At 36.3% G+C, this 20,435-nt stretch overlaps 1 long non-coding RNA gene across 2 annotated transcripts in view; it reads right to left on the bottom strand.

Annotated features, from left to right (window-relative positions):
• Positions 1 to 20,435, bottom strand: part of LOC116529742 — a 59,311-nt gene that overhangs the window by 2,318 nt on the left and 36,558 nt on the right. Inside the window, exon 2 of one of the 2 annotated variants that reach the window (XR_004259648.1) lies at positions 212 to 335. This is a non-coding gene — a long non-coding RNA (uncharacterized LOC116529742). Of the gene's footprint in view, positions 1 to 211; positions 2,233 to 20,435 lie in introns of those variants that run through there. The other variant, XR_004259647.1, reaches the window with a different exon arrangement.

Consider the following 20,435-nt stretch of genomic DNA (forward strand, 5'->3'; position numbering starts at 1 on the left):
TTACCATTTACTACCAGTTTCTTTCTGACCCAATCAGATGTAAGCAGCTTCTAACTGGATCCAAGCCAGTTAATTGCCAGATTAAATCTAATCCCGGATTCAGTTTCTACTGTGACTTCCAAACCCAGTTTGAATCATAAATTTGCTCCAAAAAACTTGGAAAGCTCAAAATACAAATCTGTGGAGCTCCAAAATCTGAAAGAGAACTTACCATGATCCCCAGCTGCTCCAAGAGATCACTGGACACAAAAGGTTCCTGCAAGTATCTCACTTGGTCACTCAGCACTCCTAAAGGTCATTAGAAGGTCTACTTCAGATCCCACTTCTGACACCATCTGACTTAAAAAAAAAAAAAAAAATTTCACCCAAATTAAATTTAAAGGAGCTTAATTGAGCAATGAACAATTCACAAATCAGGCATCCTTCCCAGACAGAGTAGGCTTGGAGACTCCAGTCCAGCCACATGGTAGAAGATTTATGGACAGAAAAAGGAAAGTGACACACAGGAAATGGAAATGAGGTACAGAAACAACTGGATTGATTACAGCTCATCATTGGACTTATTTGAACATGGTTTGAACAGCTGGCTACATTTGATTGGCCAAAACTCAGTGACTGGCACAAGTGTAGTTCTCTATGTGCAGAGAAGCTCTTAGCCCAAGCTTAAAGTATGTTAGGAGGCAGCTTTAGGCTGAACTTGATTTAACAATGATCTCTTCTTTCCATGTTTAGAACCTCTGGTGAGGCAGGTCTGGTGATAATGAATTCCCTTGACATTTGCTTGTCTAAAAAGAATTTTAGACACAAAACGAGAAGTATTTTAAAAAGTATCACCAAGTATCTCAAAAAGAAAGCTACTGAAAGTTGTACATCAAGAAAATAAGAGAGTAAATCAATAAAAAGGAAGATTGGGCCCAGGTAAGAGCATATTCAGTATGGGAGAAAGGATAAGAGAATCTCTTCAATGAAGGCGAAAAGAAGTCTCAGGAGAGCAGTTGTGCAGCATGTCTGAAAGAAAGCTGTCTAGATTGAAGTAAGTGAGTTAAGGAGCCCAAAAGAGGAAAAATAAGGATCTAACCAGTCATCTGATAATTGTATTGAAGCTGTTGGGATTAAGAGGAGAATCAGAGCTAGTTTCGTATAACCTAAGAAAACAAAAAAATTGAGACAATTTTTAACAGCAGGAAAACAAATGTTTTAGAAAACAAAATCCTCAGACATAGATTTTAATACATGACTCAGGGTGAAATATGCATTTTGTAATCATAAGATGTACACATAAAAATATTATTAATAAAAAAACTTGAAATACAATTACATTGGAAAGAAAGGGCAGTGAATAGAGTGAGGGACAGAGGAGAAAAAAGACCAAATTCTTATGCACCATGTAAAGAAGTGGATAAAATACCTCCAAAAATGATGACCCAAGCCATATAGTACAAGAATATCATTTATAGTAAGGTTTAAATTATTTTGGTATAAACAAAATATAAACAAAATTGATGTAAATTAATATCAAAATATAAACAAAACTGACATAAACAAAATAATTGAAAACAAAATAGTTTTCTATTAGAGACTGATGGAGAAAGATACTGGTGTTCTTAATTATAAGCCTTGAATGACATTTGTCTTTAACAATATGCATATATTACTTTGATTTAAAAGACTTTTAAAAACAAAGTTATATAAATCACAGATCTGTTTCTCTCAAAGGATGTTCCTAATGTGCAATTAAATGAAAAAGCTATGATGCATTAACATTTGTGGTAAATTTCTTGCTTTTCACAAACTCAAAAAGAAACAAATACACTTTACATGTGTGTAGTAGTATGAATATAGGTAATACTGAAGAATACATAAATATTGATCCTGATTAATTTTGGGGGAGTAGAATTGGAGTGGAGGAAAAGGAAGATGGTCCATTTCCACCCAAACCTTTAACCTTTGACTTATCATTGTTAAAGTTGAAAACTCTATCTATCTTCTCGGCCAAAATTATTTTCCTTTTGCCATAAAGGACATTAGTGAGACAATCGATGAAACTGAATAAGCTCTTTATGTTAGACAATAGTACTATATCAAGTTTAATTTCCTGATTTTGATCATAATACTATTGTTATTTAAGAGAATATCCTTATTTTAGGAAATACGCACTGAAATGTTGAGTGATAAAAAGAGCTTGATGTCTGCAACTTACTCTCAATCAATTCAGAAAAAATCACCCACACACACACACACACACACACACACGCACACAGAGACAGAGAGAAATAAAGCAAATATAGAAAAATATTGTAACATTGGTAACGCTCCTCAATGGAGGGTTTAAGGGAATTCTTTGTACTATATTTCCAACTTTTTTGTGCATCTAAAGTTATTACAAAATAAAAAGTAATAATAATTATCATCACATGCAAAAATGCTCTCAAGTTACTACCAGGAATATATCCTTGAGATTGGGACAAAAATACTGCCTTTTTATCATAGTGTTATTAGCAAGTTCCCACCATCAGATATTCATTACAGAAATCAATTTGGAGCCAGGAGATATTCCATCTGCATTCTTCCTAAGACAGAAGAAAGTTAAAATGACAAACATGACTCACCACCCTGAGGTGGTTTTAAGAAAATGGACCATAATAGTTTTAGAAAGAATTATTTGAAAAGGGAAGTATTTTTTGCTCTGCCTCTCATATTGCACCTATATCAGACAAGTTGATATTATTAAAGATAATTGAAATGGGATTTTAAGGCATATTTTTTAAAGTGCTTCAAGAACCCTAAATAAATTGAAATGAAGCCAGTTCTCCCAGATACATGCTTGAAGTAATTGTTTTGTTAAATTTTATCGAAGGCATTTCTGAACTAGGTCAGAGTTTAGTGCAGGTTAACTTTTTCTAATTTTTTTGCTTTCTTCAAGGACAACAAATGATAACTGTGCTAAATTCAATGGTGGACAAACAACACTAGGGTAAGTCCTCTTTGATCGCTCATCAAATCTATCCACTAACAACAATCTTTATATTAAAAACTTTAGACAGTCACCTGTAGGCATATATTCTCTCTGCTTTAGGTATTATTGCTCAAAGAAGAGAGGTTGTTGCTTATTTTATATATGCAATATGTATGATATATAGGAAGTAAAACTCCTTAGCTGTGTAATTTAGGTAAATTCATTTGTTTCTCTGAATGTCTCTTTTCCTCGTCATTAAAAGTAAGAGCATTAGGTTAGATGACTTCAAGCTCTTTTTAAATTCTGATAATACTTGCATTAGTAGCCAGAGTTCTTCAGAGAAACAGAATCAAGAAGATATATATGTATATGTAAGTGAACACATACATGGGTATGGAGGGGAGTATTTTTAAAACTGGATCACACAATCGAGGAGATACAAGTCCAAAATCTGCAGGGCAGGCCAGTAGGCTGGAGACCCAGAGAAGTACTCAGTCCAAGTCTAAAAGCAGTCTGTTGGCAGAACTCCCTCTTCTTCCAGGGAGGTAAATCATTTTCTAATGAGGCCATCAATTGATTGGATGTGCCCTACCCACATCTTGAGGGCAATCTGCTTCCCTCAAAGTCTATCAATTTAAATGTTAATTTCATCAAAGAAGCACCTTCACAGTGAGGTCCAGAATCATGTTTAACCAAATATCTAGGCACCGTGGCCTAGCTAAGTTAACACAAAATTAATCATCTCAGTATTTTATGTTATAGTGATAATTTCTCAAAGTCAAACACAATATGAGAAGAACTGTTACACTTTTTCTACAGAAAAGCCTAAGAAGCTCCACCACAAGTCCCGGGAAAACTGTTATTTTAAAACAACTGGGGCTCTTCTCTATGAACATATTTGAGTCATCATGACATGGGGTGAAATCAGATCTTAAACAGCACTTTCAGCTACCAACAGGACATCTTACACAATGTCAGTATACACTGACTTCAAGGAACGATACTGAATCCTACTATTGACTCCATCTCAGACCCACTAAAGATGGTTCTGGCTTGAACCTCACAAGGCAGATCTGGAAAGAATGTAGAGGTCAATTGTCTGTGTCTTTTCCTTACACAATTGTATCAACTTCCTTAGTAGTGATTCCAACGCATCATGTCAGTACTGTGATATCATATTTGCAGTGAGAATAACTCATAGCAGTACTCCCATCACATTTTAAGGAATTATTTATCTCAGCAATAAAAATGCATTAACTGGTAATAATGTTATCACTTATTTAAAAATAAACACAGTTTTGAGAAGTAAAAGTGTAACAGCAGCATTATGTTCATATTAATAAAGTGTAAATCTCTTTTATTTGTGTTTTGACTATTTTTCTTCCAAGGATTCTAATATTTTGGGATGTAGAACCAACTATAAATAAAGCAACAATCGGGCCTTCACTAGCATTCCCTCAGTATCACACATAACTTTGAACAAACCCCATTTTGATTCCATGGTACCCAAATAGAAAATCTAAGTCAAATAAAAAAGAAGCAATTTGAGAATATAATACACCCTGGTCTGTATATCTTAGTCTTTCACTTACACATGGACCTGAGGACTTCAGCCATAAAGGCAAGAAAGAAGTCACGTGGTGGACTAGTTCCAGAATTCTTCTCAGCAAGATTAACTTTCCTGTAGTTAAAATGAGTGAAAAGTGACCAGAAGATTTATTTGCTTGTACATCTTCAGATAGGTTTGAATGAAGACAATGGAGGTTAGTCTTGAGCTGCACCCCAAGGGTTGTTAGCAGGACTGACTCTATTTCCGAATATGGAGTTTCAACAACAGTTTGAGGAATGAAAAAACCAGGGTTGGTTTTACGCATAAATGTCCGCCAACCCCCCCACAGTAGTCTACAAATCCCTTCTCCCCAGACAGAGTGAAAACAAGACCCCTTTGTAAGTTTGCAGTCCCTTGTTGCATGTTATGATAAATCCCTTGGTACCTCCCAGAGGTCCAGCAGTTCTGTAATCCAGTCCTTTCCAGGGAGTTTTGCTGGAGGAAGCACATCTTAGATGCTTCAAACTATTTTTTTTTTTCTTTTTTGGCTAGACCTCAGCCCTCCACAAGCCAGATCTGATGATGAATCGTAAAGTTCAGAAAGATGATATCTAAGTTCTCACACAATAAGAAAGGCTGTTTGCCTTCAGTTTCCAGGGCAAAAGAGGTCATTGTGGCAAATAACAAAATAGGATTATTTAAAAAGCATATGCAAGTTCTTCAATTTAACAAAAATGTACAATGATAATGTCCAATTATCTGCAAACTCCAAGGAGAATGGGAAAAATGTGATGCTACCCCATTTTTTATGGGGTGTTAATTGGAAGAAGCAAGAAAAAAACGCTTCCATGCTCATAGAAAGAAAAGGAGAGTGTCAAATGAATGAATGGTCAAAGGCCCAGGTAAAGAAAGTATCTTGTAGCTGACCTTAAACCAAGCAGGAGGTGTCCTGTGCTTACAAAGGCCAAGGATGGCTTCAGTTTCCAAAAATCTCTAAAAATATCTGGGCTATCCATTAGTGTTCCAGCTCCCCATTTGAGTCCCTTGATATGGAACAATCAGGTGGTTAAAATGAAACAGGAGGTTAAAATGTCTCTCAATTGATAAAGCAGAGACTCTTTCTTAACCATTTCACAGGCACATTACAAAGAAACATAAAGTTACACATGTTTTCACACATGTAGGGGGCTGGTCATTGAAAAGCAAAGCTTTGTGCATGTATGTGTTATGATAAAGGCCCAGGAGATGTTCCCTTATTCCTGGACTATTTTAGTCTGTTTTTTTTTTTAAGTGCTTCAATCAACATATTCAAGAAGCACTATTCACAATAGCAAAGACACGGAATCAACCTAAATGCCCATCAATGACAGACTGGATAAAGAAAATGTGACACCTATACACCATGGAAAACTACGCACCCATGAAAAAGAACAAGATCGTGTCCTTTGCAGGGACATGGATAGAACTGGAGGCCATTATCTTTAGCAAACTAGCATAGGAACAGAAAACCAAATACTGCATGTTCTCACCTACAAGAGGGAGCTAAATGATGAGAACACATGGCGGGGAAAAACACACACTGGGGCCCATTACCCCAGTGTGTGTTGGGCTTAATACCTTAGTGATTGGATGATCTGTGCAACAAACTGCCTTGGCACATGTTTACCTGTGTAACAACCTGCACATCCTGAGATGTGCCCTGAACTTAAAAGTTGGAAATTATTAAAAAATTAAAAATAAATACTAATGAGATATTTTTTTAATGCTTCCTTGGGAACAGAAAACCTTTGGCTGCATGACATCGCTCCTTACCCACTTTGTTGTTACAAAGGACACTACCTAGCAGTTATTATTTAGAGATTAATTTCAGGTAAGCAAGTGTTGGTCTTCAAGTGAGTGTATCAATTCCACTTGAGCCAGTAAGAAGTATTCAGATGGCAATTACTTTGCACAAGTAACCTGGCTCATAGTCAACAAAACTAGCCATAAAAATCTCAACTTCTTTCAAACAAAACGGTCAAGGTCAAATAGCATTTGCTTGGTGTCAGAGGCAACACATAGTTACATATTTTATTTAATTACTGCCTCCATTAGAAATAAAAGCAATAAACATAAGAATCAAGTGTCTGAAAAATTGCCGGTCATAGGTAATGCAATGTCACAACACTGTTACTCAAGGTACACAGATTTTTCTTTTTTAAAAATAATGGCTGTAATTATTAATTAGAAGGTACTTGACAAGGTACTCAGCAGTATACTAAACATGCACTTTCTCTGATGGGTTTACAACCTATAAAAACATGTTAACTGAACTTTCCGAACACTGACTTCATTAACCCCTACCCTCTTTATCTTCACTCTTGTCCCTATATCTCTCTCTCTCTCTCTCTCTACATATATATATAACATATATATTTATATGTATAGATGTGTGTATATATGTATATATATATATATATATACACATTTATTATGGAAATATATATTTACATTTACTATGGAATATATATATATATATATTATATATTTCCATTCCAAAAATAAATCCCCCAGCCTCCTACACAGGGATCACATCTGTCTTCTTCCCCACTCTCTCAAGTAGCTTTGTTCGGTCATCTCTTGACATTTCCCCTCTTTTCCTCCATTTTCCATCTTCTGCCCCCTTTCTTCTTGTCTCCTCACGCCTTCCCCGCTCCTCTCTGCAGCCAAAGTTTCTACTTTCCACATCTATCTTTGCTTAATTATATAATGTTTATACAAACACCTGTAGAAATTTCCAGAACCCTCACTACACACACATACACACACACAAAGAAGGAAAAAGAAAAAAAGAAAAAATAAGAAAGAAAGAACTTCAAAAATGAAAAGACAGCACTAGGGCAAAAGAAGAGTGACTGCCTGTTATGGAGAATAACTGCAAATAGGACTTTGAGCCTACGCAATCAAATCAACCTCTGTTGAGTTCTGCCAGCTAGTTTGAGGGACTGGAAAGTTACAGAATAAGCCCTGCTTGCAGTCAGAAATAGTTTAAAACTTGGAAACTCAAAGGACGGAAATGGTATCCCAGAATAACAAAGGCCAACCCAGCTATATAAATAAATAAGTAAATAAGCATGGTGAGAGGGAAAATACGGTTTCATTAGAAAAGTCTTTCTGAGTAATAGAAAACTAAAGAAATACTATGAGAAATCCGCCAAAAGAAAATTAGGAGCCACAAAACTGGAGATAAAGTAGAATTAGAGGTAAAAGAAGCAAAGGCAGGATGCCATCTAGAAGGTCAATTGATAAAATGTATAGCAAGCACTGAACCAACACCAATCAATACAGCTCAGTATGAACCGAATCACAGCCTAATAACCACATCACATCCATTTTATGGTACTATCTATCACAGGAACAGCAGGAAGCAGTTGCAATTCAACTTACTACACACTTGAGCGGCCTGGCTTCCAAGCATCGTTTTAACAAAATAGTATGATGGTAGTTGGTATGATAAAGGGGTGAGGCAGCAGTGAGGCAGCTTGCAGAACAGCCTGTGAGATCCTGTAAATACAAATCTGGGTGATACCAAAGAAGAGAGTTAGGGTTGGAGAGAGGAACCAGAGAGAGTCGGGGACACATAGAGGGAAGTTCTTGAAGCATGCCTGCTCAGGCTGCACGTCAAATTGGAAAGTTCTATTGGATCCTGTTCCAATGCACTAGGGAGAAAGCAATCAATAGCAATCAGAAGCAGGAGGTGAGAGAGAGAGAAGGGCTGGAGGGAACCTGAATCATTAATCGAATTACAAAAAGGCAGAGCCTTGCAAGCTAGTCAAGTGTCTAGAGCCAAGATGAATGAGCAATGGCCTCCACCGGAAAAACTAGGAATTTTTATTCAAACCATGTTTTTCTTTCTGTCTGCACATCACTGAAACAGTTTTGCTTTTCCCTGCAAAAGAAAATATAAATTTCTGAGAGGAAGAAATACATGTTACATATGTCCTCTAATAAGAACTCAGAGTGCATGCTGTATACCCAAATGTAAAGGCTGCTTGCTGGCTTTGGAGCTGTCTGAACCTACATTCTCCCCTCTTCCTTAGCTTAGAGGAGACTACAGTCTCCACCTGGGGCAAAGGAGGCAAAGATAGCAATGAAACCTCCAAAAATTGTGCCATGGACATTCTGCAAACGTGTTTTATAAGAACACATTTTGCGGTGTTTGATCTTCTGCTCTTCTGTCAGTTTGCTGAGAATGATGGTTTCCAGGTTCATCCATGTCCCTACAAAGGACCCAAACTCATCGTTTTTGATGGCTGCATAATATTCCATGGTGTATATGTGCCACATTTTCCCTATCGGGTGTTGAACAATGAGAACACATGGACACAGGGAGGGGAGCACTACACACTGGGGTCAGTTGGGGGGAAATAGGGGAGGGACGGTGGGGGGTGGGAAGCTGGGGAGAGATGGCAAGGGGAGAAATGCCAGATGTAGGTGATGGGGAGGAAGTCAGCAAATCACACTGCCACGTGTGTACCTATGCAACAATTTTGCATTTTCTTCACATGTACCCCAAAACCTAAAATGCAATAAAATAAATAAATGGGAAAAAAAAAGAACACATTTTGCTCATAAGAACTCAAAGTGTGCCCTCTTTTTCTTTACTTAGAATTCTCCATCATCAATTGTTTTCCATGTACTGCATTTTGACTTCCTTTCTTAATAGAGATGTCAAGCCTGTTGTAAGCTCTATGCAGAGATGTCCGACACAAATACTTCAGAGAATTAAATCCTTTACAGTGTGAAAATACAGCCTTCTTAACTATGAAGAAGGGCACAGATTGAAACCCTGCCCCAACACTTGCTCTGATTACTCTAGGGAATAAAAGCATTTAAGGTAGTTAATTGAATGACACCTACCTTGTAAAGTTTATATATAACAGTGGACATTTATAATAAAAATAACAATTTTCCATGGTACACACTTTGATTTTAAGACCTTTACGCCATTTATCTGACACATTAAACCATACATTAAGCAAGAATCTACTCAGGCTAATCTAAAAGGAATACAATAACTCACATGAGCACTTAGTCAAGGGATGTTATGTAACCACACATCTTGAGTGTTGGGAGGAAGACATTTATCTATGTAAATTTTGGTGTCATCAACTTTTGATAAAGTTATTTGCAAACTATTTTCCCTTAACTTAAAAGCATTATTTCCTGGGAAATTCATATTTTTCTAAAAAAGTATTTGGCAGCCTAGGGAAGAAGACAAAATTCTTCTCTCATTGTGTTAAGTGTGGACTTTACGGGAAGATAAGAGCAAAACCATAGACTGCAAAACTTAACATTTCTGGAGCCAAAACTATACACACACTTCAAAGGCTTTCAATTTTGCCCCAAATTTTGAATCTAGAGTTCAAGTCCCGACATCTGAAACTACATACTTTTGGCCTTCAAGATCCATAGCAACTAGGTATTTTTCCTACAAACCAACTTGTAAATATGTCATTTATCTTCTCAGATCATTTTTTGTGTTCAAGTTTTTTCAAATGACATCAAATAAATTATTTCCAAAATAAGGCTTAAAACATACAATTAACTTACCTGACACTTCAACTAATAACAGAAGTGTGCAATCCTATAATAATCACTCTAAAATCCTCAAAGCTGTGGCCTCTTCATGTGAACATATGTTTTTATCATGATCTAGCTTGCAGGCTGTCAGATTTGAATAGAGTTAAGTGTCAGAGGTTGTACACTCTATGGAAAGGAGATACATGCATGTATAAAAAGCCATGAATTTGGTAGCGGAAACATGGTGAGGGGGGTTGGAATGAGGGGGAAACTAGAGAAACAAGAGCAAAAAACTCTGCAGGTGTACAGGGCTTCCAGAAAAAGATGAATCGAGGCTGATGCATTTTAATGCAGATTATGCCTTTAAACTCAGAAAGGTAGAACAAACAGAGGTAGGAAAAAATACAAATGCAAAAGAAGTAAAGAAATTGAAATGAATAAATCAGTTATTTTGATAGATTAATGTGGGCCAGGCACAGTGGCTCATGCCTGTAATCTCAGCAGCTTGGGAGACTGAAGTGAGAGGATCCTTTGATGCCAGGTATTTGAGACCAGCCCTGGCAAAACAGTGAGACCCTGTCTCTACAAAAATAACATTTAAAAATTAGCATGGTGGTGTGCGCCTGTAATCCCGGCTACTCTGGAGGCTGAGGCTGCAGTGAGTCATGGTCACACCAGCCTGGGCCAGAGAGAGATCTTGTCTCAAAAAAATAAATAAATACGTAAATTTAATTAATTAATGTGCCTAGGTTTTTCTTTAAAGAGGAAAGGACAAATGTATGTAGTTGTGATATCGAGAAATAGTATAAGAAAGAAGACTGGAGGTGGACAAATGTTGTTCTCTGAAGTAAATTTTAAGTTTGGTTCTGGAAAACACAGACTTGTTTCCTTGATTTTATTGCATTATGAAACTGTTGTCACTAAAATCTAACAGGATGCATTCAGCTCCAGAAAATCAACTGCACAAGTACAAGTTAGGGGGAACGTGACTTGGACAACAGTTTCCCAAAATGGATTCCTGACAAAAAATAATACAGAAGTTTAGAAATTATGTGTTCTTTGAGCACTGGATGTGGTAGTGAAATGGCCCTGGTCACCGGAGTTCTCTGATGCTTAGTTTCCTTGTCAATAAGAAGCATACACTAACATCTTCACTGCTTGCTTCAGAATTATTTTTGATGCCAAATGAGACGTGAAAATACTTTGCAAACTGTGAAGCATCATGGAAAAGCCAGGCGACAGTATTATCAATTGAAAGAAGACCTTTAAGGTTTCAATAAACAACCCAATAGGAGGGAATCAATACCTGACGTCACTAATGCAAAAGCTATGCCGGTGATTGAACAGCAATAAGAAGTGATTCTTTTTTCATCCACACTAGTTAGGCAACACCTGTAGAGGGCCTTACAGGACATGACTTCTATCTTCCTATGTCTGAAAAAACTGGCAATCACCATGCTATGGACTAAATGATTGTGTCTTCCCAAAGTGCTTATGTTGAAATCCTTACACCCAAGGTGATGTTATTAGGAGGTGATGACTTCAGGAGGTGACTAGGTTATAGAGAAGGAGCCTTCATTAATAGGATTAGTGCATTTATAAGAGAGGCCTGAGAGCTCACCATTTTCTCTTCTGCCATGTGAGGATGCAACAAGATGGTCCTTTATGAACCAGGAAGTGGGCCCTCACCAGACACTGAATCTGCCAGTGTATTAATCTTGGACTTCCCAGCCTCCAGAACTGGGAGAAATAAATGTCTGCTGGTTATAAGCAACCCAGTCTATCGGAGTTCATTACAGCAGCCCAAATTAACTAAGACAGATCATTTGCCTCTATCCATGCAGAGCAAAGAACCGGGACAACCAGATAGAAATTACATGGAGGGAGATTTCAACTGGTTAAGAAACTGACTATAAACATCTCTGGTTGGTCTTTCAAATCCAATATTTTATAGGTTTAAGTATGGAATAGGGAAGAAAGTAATTGGTAATCTTGGGAAGAAGCCCTTGACATGAATTCTCTGTTGAAAGGCCCACCCTAGAGATGCAGAGGGTACACCAACCATGCACAGCCCTACACAGCAGAAGACATTTCTCCCTATTTGAGTAAGACAGGTTTTCCTATACATGAATCTGTAGAGAGGGTCAAAAGTTACAAACACCACTCATTAAATGGCCATGCAACAGCCTGTGAAGAATATTTGCTTTCTCTTCCTAATCTTCAAGAAATAGTTTTCCAGAGTGGGCAATTCCCACTTTTCAACAGTTTTTCTCTGGTTCTAGGAAAATTGCCACTGACTACAAATGGCCCCTCACACTTTCAGTGTGAAATGAGGTAAATAGGTGGACATCCCTCAACTATTCATCACCACCTCAGCTTGAAAAATAGAGCAACAAACTCATCAGATCTAGGAATCCACATATATTAAAATACCAGTGATTTTTGTAGTCAAATTTCTAGTTGCTTTGAATAGAATATTTTAATGTGAGAAAAGAAAGGTACACAGATAATGGGCCAAAACCACAACTATGATAGCTGATGGCTAAAGGGAAAAAGACCATGAGAAGAGTCTGTCAGAAGTAAAAAGCAGTCCTTGCACAGATTTTCTCAGTTCTGTACTAATCAAAATTGAAATGGTTGGAAAGCAGTGGATCCTATCCTGAAGCTTGTGTGCAGTATGTTGCCGTGTCTGGCAGCCAAAATGTGGCCAAGAAGGATGCCAAAAGGGCATTCTTCCCTGCATTTTCTTCTTGAGAGGACCTGCCAGAGTTGCTCCAACTGCAGCCTCCCTGTCTTGCCAGGAGTTGTTGAGAAATCCTTGCAAACCCATATTGTGCCATAATGTGAAAAGTGCTGGATTCACATATGAAGTTAGTCTTTTATCTATGCACCTGACATCAAAGCACTTAAATATACAAAGCAAATATTAATAGACCTAAAGGAAAATAATAGACTGTAATCCAATAGTATTAGGAAACTATAATACCTTACTTTTGGCAATAAACTATCATCCAACACAAAATCAGACAGAAGCAATAGAGTTAAAAGTACACGCTAGAGCAAATCAGCCTAACAGACCTCTACAGAACATTTCACCAAACAACTGCAGAACACACAGCATAAGGAACATTCTTTACAATCACACATGGAATATTCTCCAGGATATGCCATATGGTAGGTCACAAAACAAGTCTCAATAAATTTTCAAAAATTGAAATCATATCAAGTATCTTCTGACCACAATGCAATAGAACTAGAAATCAGTAACAAGAACTTAGGAAACAAATCATGGAAATTAAATCACATGCTCCTAAATGACCAATGAGTCAGTGAAGAAATTAAGCAACACAATTTAAAGATTCTTGAGATAAATGATAATGGAAACACAACATACCAAAATTTATGAGATATAGCAAAAGCAGTATGAATAGGGAAGTTTATAGCAATTAATGCCTACAAAAATAGATATCAAATAAACAACTTAACATTACAACCCAAAGAACTAGAAAAACAAGAACAAACCAAGCCCAAAACAAGTACAAGGAAATAATAAACCTCAGAGCAGAAATAAATGAAATAGAGCCTTAAAAATACCAAAAAAAAAATCAACACGAAGTTAGTTTTTTGAAACGATCAACAAAATTGACAAATCTTTAAGCAGACTAAGAAAAAAGAAGACACAAATGATAAAATAAGAGAAAAAAGGAATAATTAAAAGATACCACAGAAATACAAAGAATAATTAAAGACTATTATGAACAACTAGATGTAAACCAATTGAAAAACTTAGAAGACATTGATAAATTCCCAGACACATACAACCTACCAAGATTAACCACAAAGAAAGAGAAAATCTGAACAGACCAATAATGAATATCAAAATTAAATCAGTAATAAAAAATCTCCCATCAAAAAAAGCCCAGGACCTGACGGCTTCGTTACTGCATTCTACCAAACATTTAAAGAAGAACTAATACCAATTCTACTCAAATTATTCCAAAAAATTGAAGGGGAAATAATACTTCCAAACCCAGTTGAAGAGGCCAGCATTACTGTGATACCAAAACCAGACAGGGACATGACAAAAAAAGAAAACTGCAGGGCAATATATCTAATGAACATAGAGTCAAAAATCCTCAACGAAATACTAACAAAATATAACAACACATCAAAATGATTATTCACCACGATCAAGTGGGATGCATCCATAGGATGCAAGGATGGTTCAACACATACAAATCAATAAACATAGTATATCACATTAAAAACATGAAAGACAAAAACCATATTATCATCTCAATACATGCAGGAAAATCATATAAAATTCAACACCCCTTTATGACAAAATCACTCAACAAATTAGGTATAGAAGGAACATACATCAACATAATGAAGGTTATATATAACAAACCCAAATCTAACATCATGCTGAATGTGGAAAAGCTGGAAGCTTTCTCTCTAAGTTCTGGAACAAGATAAAGATGCTCACGTACACCACTCGTATTCAACATAGTGCTGGAAGTCTAAGCAATTAGGTAAGAGAAAGAAACGGTATCCAAATTGGAAAAGAAGATGTCAAATTGCCCCTGTTTGTAGATGAGATAATCTTATATACAGAAAACCTCAAAGACTTTGACAAAAAGCTGTTAGAACTAATAAACAAATTCAGCAAAGCTGCATGATACAAAATCAACATATAAAAATCAGTGGTATGTCTATATGCCAATAGCAAATTTATTAGAAAAAGCAATCTTTTTACAATAACTATGAAAAAATATCTAGAAGTAAATTTACTCAAGGAGGTTAAAGATCTCTATAATTAAGACTAAAATGTTAGTGAAAGAAATAGAAGACACACAAAAAATGGAAAAGTATCCCGTTTATGGATTGAAATGATTAATATTGTTAAAATGTCCATACTACCCAAAATGATCTACAGATTCAATTCCTATCAAAAGACCAATGACATTTTTTCACAGAAATAGAAAAAAAATCCACAAATTTATATGGAATCACAGAAGACTCCAAATAGCCAAAGCAAGTCTTGACCAAAAAGAACAAAGCTAGAAGCATCACACTACCTGACTTTGAAACATACTACAAAGCTATATAGTAACCAAAACAGCACAGTACTGGCATAAAAACACACACAGAGACCAACGGAACAGAATGGAGTGCCCAGAAATAAATCTTCACATCTACAGCCAACTGATTTTTTACAAAGGTGCCAAGTACACATAATGAGGAAAGAATGGCCTCCAACAAATGGTGCTGAGAAAGCTGGATATTACAAGCAGAAGGATGATACTAGGCCCTCACCTATGACAACACGCAAGAAAACTCATAATAGATTGAAAACTTAAATGCAAAACCTGAAACTATGAAACTACTGGAAGAAAATGCCAGGGAAAAAAATCCATGATATTGGTACAGGCAATGATTTTTTTTAATAAAATCTTGAAAGCAAAGGCAACAAAAGAAATGTAGTCAAGTGGGATTACATCAAATTAAAATGCTTCTGTACAGCAGAGGAAACCATCAACAGAACAAAGATAACCTACAGAATGGGAGATTATTTCTGCAAACTTTATATCTGTTATATCCAAAATATGTAAGGAATTCAAATAGCTCAACAACAAAAATTCAACTAACTCAATTTTAAAATGGGCAAAAGACCTGAATAGACATTTCTCAAAAGAAGACATACAAATGGCCAACAGTTGTTATGTGAAAAAGTTTCCAACATCACTAATCAGAAAGATGCAAATCAAAACTACAATGAGATATTACCTCACTCCAATCAGAATGGCTACTATCAAAAAAATTCAAAAGATAACAAGTGTTGACAAGAGTGGAAATAAAAGTCTACATTTATGGACTGCTGGTAGAAATGTAAAGTAGTACACCAATTATGGAAAACAGTGTGAAGATTTCTCAAAATATTCAAAATATAACTAACATAGTAATCAGCTATCCTACTACTGGGTACGTATTCAAAAAAAAAAAAATGAAGTCATTGTGTTGAAGAGATACCTGCACTCTCATGTTTATTGCAGCAGTATTTGCAATAGTCAAGATAAAGAATCAACCTAAATGTTCATTAGCAGATAAATGGATAAAGAAAATGTGGTACATATACAGTACATATGCATAATGAATACTCTTCAGCCATAAAAATGAATGAAATTCTGTTATTTGCATCAATATGGGCAAACCTCAAGGACATTACGTTAAGTGAAATAAACCAGACAGAGAAAGATGAATACTGCATGATTTCATTTATATGTGGAATCTAGTAAGTTTTTCTTATAGCAGTAGAGAGTAGAACAGTGGAGGGAAGGATGGAGGGGAGGAATGCGGAGCGTGAGAAATTAGTCAATGGGTACAAAACTACAGTTAGATAGCAGGAATAAGCTCTGGAGGTCTGTTGCAAGTAAGGTGACTAGAGTTAACAACAATATATTATATATTTCAAAAAAGCTAGAAATGAGTTTTTTTAAATGTTCTCATGACAAAGACAAATGATTAAAGTGAAAAATATGCTAATTATCCTGTGATCATTACACAATTCATACATGTATTAAAATATATCACATTGTATGCCATAACATGTACAATTACTACATATCAATCATACATTTTAAAAGAAAAACAATAAAAAATAAAAATTCTATAAGTACTTGCAACAAATATTAAAACTGTAAGTTTAATATACTCTTTCCATTATATAACTTATGTTCTATGCTGTGAGCTTTTCTTTGTACAGAGTATTATTTTAAAAGCAGATTAGAATAGATAAATTATAGAGTTTCTAGGGTTTGGGAACCCTAGAAACTAACTCTCTATGGAGAGTTAGGAACCAGGAGTAACTCTAAGAAGTATGGAGTTCCATTTTGGGGTCATGAATATGTTTGAAACTAGACAGAGATGAACACACTAAATGAGGCTGAATGGTTTACTTTGACGTTGCATGAATTCCACTCAATTAAAAACAAAAATATTAGAATGAAATTGATAATTCTGAAAAGGAAAGGCTTATATTCATTAGAAAAATCAACCTCCAAGCCCATAGGAAAACACATTCTTTGCTATAGTCCCTACATGGAAATTCTATCACAGTCACACTGAGAGACATGAAAAAAATTGTCTTCCCAAACCATGGAAGCTTTGGCCTGCAATCAGTTAGTCAACAATGATTGTTCCTCTGGGGCCCGACAGTTGGCATTTAACATCTTCCTTCCTTTTGAAGCTCAGGAAACAATAGAAATACTGTCTTCCATTTTCAGACTTGTCACAACTCTTACAGAAATATCCCTATGAAGAGGTTTTTGTCCAATGTACTGACTGAAGTGTGTCCAATTATTATTGATATTGTACATTTCCCCAGACTGACTTATTACATGATTAATACCTACAAAACTCATTAAACAAAACCTATTTGAAATTCATCTAATCTATCTTGGATAAGGTGACTTTTAAAGACAGACACTTTCCATAGAAAAGGATGTGTTTGGAGGGTGTGTTTAGCATCAGTTGGTGTATTAGGATTCTCTGCAGAAAGAAAACCTATAGGAAATGAATATACATATATATATACATATACATATACATATATAGAGATAGATAGATGTATGAGGAAATGTATTATGAGAATTGGTTCATATGATTATGGAGGCCAAGAAGTCCCAGAAAACCAGGAAAGTCCATACTATAATTCAGAGTCCAAAGGCCTAACAACAAGGCAAGCCAATGTTATAACTCTCAGTTCAAGGCCAAAAGTCAGGTAATCCTGGAGTCTGAAAGCCCAAGAATCAGAAGTTTTGATATCTGAAGGCAAGAGAAAATGGATGTTCTGGCTTAAGAAGAGAGAGAATTCACCATTCTGTGACTTTTTTGCTCTATAAGGACTCTCAAGGGATCGACTGATCCCACTGACATCGGTGAGAGAAGATCTACTTCACTCAGTCACTGATTCAAATGTTAATCTCTTCCAGTAAAACTCTCATAGTCACACTCAGAAATACTGTGTTATCAGCTATCTGGGCATCCCTCAACCTAGTCAAGCTGATACATAAATTTAACCATCATAGTATAATATAAACAAAGATTCATTATAAGGAATTGGCTCATGCAATTATAGAAGCTGAGAAGCTCAAGATCTGTAGTGAGCAAGTGGAAGACTCAGGACAGCCAATTGTGTCATTCCCGTCAAAAAATCTACAGACTTGAGACCCAAGAAGAGCCAAAATTGTAGTTCCAGTCTGAAGGCAGAAAAATACCAATGTCCCAGTTCAGAGTAACTGGGCATCAAGAGTTTCTTCTTCCTCAGCCTTTTCATTCTATTCAGATCTTCAACTGACTTGGGAAGGGAATCTTCTTTACTCAGTCTACTGACTCAAATGTTAATCTCATCCAGAAATAGCCTCACTGACACACCCAAAATAATGCTTTATCAAATGTCTGGGCATCCTGTGGTCCAGGCAAATTGACACACAAAAGTTATCATCGCACCTCTGGTCACAGAACTTTATGCTGAATGTTGCAAGCTCCATAGCTCTCAACTCGGGGCCTTATCAAAAAAAAAAAAGGATAAACTCAAATACTTGTTGAATGAGGAATGTAGATTTTCTTTTCTCCAAATATGTTTATTCTGAAATGTATTCAATAGAAATATCTGAGTGGTTTCCAAGACAAATGAACCATTTAAAATAAATTACATTAACTTAGCCTTGAGTGAAAGGTATAAATGCTTCCAAAAAATGAAAATAAAGAGCAGGGACAGGTTTCTTGACAGCATAGGTTACCTTCTTGAAAATTTTTCAGACATAGAAATGCCCAGAGATGGACACATGAAGAATTGAAGAAGAACTGACCCTAGGGTGAATTAAAATAATGTGCGCTAAGAATTTTTGTTGCAAATGTCTTAATGTAATCCATATAATAAGGACAAAAACATTCTATACCAACAGAGGAAAGTTACACAAAATCACTCTCTGATTTGAGTGGCACAGATGTTTAGGGCAAGGCTTTGAAGTAAAACAATCTGGCTAAGTAAAACAACCTATTGTGCCCGGTGATTCCAGGCAAGTTTGAACATTTATTTCAGTTTCTTTAGTTGTAAAATTGGGAAAGTACTATTTGCCTCATATGGAAGCTGTACTGAATAATTCAGATATTATTCAACATGGTAAACACTGAATACATGTCAAATATTTCTTAACTATGTAAAGATTTTTTTAACTTTTGTTTATACTTTAAGTTCTGGGGTACATGTGCACAACATGAAGGTTTGTTACGTAAGTATACACGTGCCATGGTGGTTTGCTGCATCCATCACTCCGTCATCTGGATTAGGTATTTCTCCTAATGCTATCCCTCCCCAAGCCCCCCACTCCATGACAGGTCCTGGTGCTCACTGTTCCACTCACTGTGTCCATGTGTTTTCAATGTTAAACACCCATTTATGAGTGAGAACATGTGATGCTTGGTTTTCTGTTCTTGTGCCAGTTTGCTGAGAATTATGGTTTCCATCTTTATCCCTGTCCCAGCAAAGGACACGAACTCATTCTTTTTTATGGCTGCATAGTATTCCATGGTATATATGTGCTACATTTTCTTTATCCAGTCTATCATTGATGGACATTTGGATTGGTTCCAGGTCTTTGCTATTGTGAACAGTGCCACAAGAAACATATGTGTGCATGTGTCTTTATAACAGAATGATTTATAACCCTTTGAGTATATACCCAGTAATGGGATTGCTGGGTCAAATGATATTTCTATTTCTAGATCCTTGAGGAATTGCCACACTGTCTTCCATAATGGTTGAACTAATTTACACTCCCACCAACCATGTAAAAGTGTTCCTATTTCTCCACATCCTCTCCAGCACCTGTTGTCTCCTGATTTGTTAATGATTGCCATTCTAACTGGCGTGAGGTGTTATCTCAACATGGTTTTGATTTGCATTTCTCTCATGACCAGTGAAGATGAGCTTTTTCATAGGTTTGTTAACTGCATAAATGTCTTCTTTTGAAAAGCTTCTGTTCATATCCTTCACCTACTTTTTGATGGGGTTGTTTTTTCTTGTAAATCTGTCTAAGTATCTTGTCACACACATAGCCAAATAATTTTCTTCAAAACTGAAGAGTTCAGCATCTCAGACGGGCCATGAATGGCAGGCAGAAGCCACACACACAACTTCACTGAAAGATCAGATTAAGACCCCAATTTATCTACTCGAGTTTACAAATCTATTGGGGTAGCATGGCCAAAGGGAGAAAAGGCAGACACAGCCTATTTCCCTGGACTCCATGGTCCTTAGTGGGGAGTGACTCATGTCAATTCACTGCCTGCTCAGGGAAGGGT

This window comes from Sapajus apella, unplaced genomic scaffold (assembly GCF_009761245.1).
Source record: "Sapajus apella isolate SASKATOON/1434 unplaced genomic scaffold, GSC_monkey_1.0 scaffold63, whole genome shotgun sequence".
Lineage (NCBI taxonomy): Eukaryota > Metazoa > Chordata > Mammalia > Primates > Cebidae > Sapajus > Sapajus apella.